General features: G+C 49.7%; 2 non-coding genes across 2 annotated transcripts in view; both read right to left on the bottom strand.

Moving 5' to 3' along the window:
- Positions 1-378, bottom strand: part of LOC131270400 (large subunit ribosomal RNA) — a 4,091-nt gene extending 3,713 nt beyond the window's left edge. The window contains exon 1 of the ribosomal RNA XR_009179494.1: positions 1-378. This exon is cut by the window's left edge and continues 3,713 nt beyond it. This is a non-coding gene — a ribosomal RNA (large subunit ribosomal RNA).
- Positions 379-865: 487 nt separating this feature from the next.
- On the bottom strand, positions 866-1,020 carry LOC131270405 (5.8S ribosomal RNA). The gene has a single exon (XR_009179497.1). It is a non-coding gene; the product is annotated as a 5.8S ribosomal RNA (ribosomal RNA).
- Positions 1,021-1,353: the final 333 nt, after the last annotated feature.

Raw genomic sequence — 1,353 nt, 5'->3', positions numbered from 1 at the left:
TCCCTCACGGTACTTGTTTACTATCGGTCTCATGGTTGTATTTAGCTTTAGAAGGAGTTTACCTCCCACTTAGTGCTGCACTATCAAGCAACACGACTCCATGGCACGCTCGGTCCATCATCCAACGGGCGCTGTTCTACGGGCCTATCACCCTCTATGGGTTCTGAGCCACATTCAAGTTGGACTTGAAAAGCGCTAAGATGACGGATAGTGAGACGCACCAGTACACGGAATCGGATAGACGGACTGGCCGCCACCCCTACGTGCTGAGCTTCTCCCGTTTCGCTCGCAGCTACTCAGGGAATCCCGGTTGGTTTCTTTTCCTCCCCTTATTAATATGCTTAAATTCAGGGGGTTGTCACACATGAACTGAGGCTTATGTACCTTGCGGTTGTTATCGTCACATCTGGCTTGCGACTACTTTGTTTCAATGTCCAATATGTACCGTTGGACTCGGTTAACGGGCTGTTAGCCCGCGTGTGGTTTAACTCACTGATACCTTCCATTGCCCATACGCTAGTTTGTTTGTGTTCCTTTGGTCAACTTCCATACTTGAATCATTTGTGCTACCGCTGCTGCTTCGACGCTACTTTGACATCTTCGCTTCTATTTAAATAAATAAATAAGCTGAAGCTAGACATCAGTAAACACCACCACAGACACCACAAGCACGCCTTCTCCTCGTACTTCCGCCTCACGCGGGAACACGGACGCTCTAAATACTTCGAATTCCAATGCCAGTATATTGTAAACCACGGGTTCTTTAATGCTAGCGGGTCGTCGCGACCCTAGTTAACATCATGGTGCACGTCTCGTGACGGGTGTCACGGCGTAGTTAAATGTATGCGATACATTTCTCAAATATAAGCGCTCAGTCATCTGTACATCATGGTAGGTTCCCACGACGTGCAATATGCGTTCAACTTATCAATGTTCATGTGTCCTGCAGTTCACATTATGACGCGCAGTTAGCTGCGGTCTTCATCGATCCATGAGCCGAGTGATCCACTGCCGAGGGTGACTAACTTGCGTAAGCCGCCGCTGTGCGCGTATACCCGTTCCCCGTAGGGAGGAGCAAGCCGCCGCTTAGAGACGAAGCATAAAGTGTCCTCATTCCACATAGGGCAAGCTGGATGAATCCATTTTACCCAGGACGGCCGAAGCGGCGTGGACCAGGGGAGAACTGAACCTTATACTTCACACCACAGTAAGTCTACGTGTCCTCTTCCACATAGGGCAAGCTAGAACTAACTATCTTACCCAGGACTGCCGAAGCAGCGTGGACCAGGGGAGGAACACACTTTTCATGGAAACGTAAGGCATCCATGACTGCCATAACGTAAGCCGCCGCTG

This window comes from Anopheles coustani (genome assembly GCF_943734705.1).
Source record: "Anopheles coustani chromosome X unlocalized genomic scaffold, idAnoCousDA_361_x.2 X_unloc_27, whole genome shotgun sequence".
Taxonomy (NCBI): domain Eukaryota; kingdom Metazoa; phylum Arthropoda; class Insecta; order Diptera; family Culicidae; genus Anopheles; species Anopheles coustani.
Note: the sequence above shows the minus strand (reverse complement) of the source record. Positions and strands in the feature narration are given on the sequence as shown.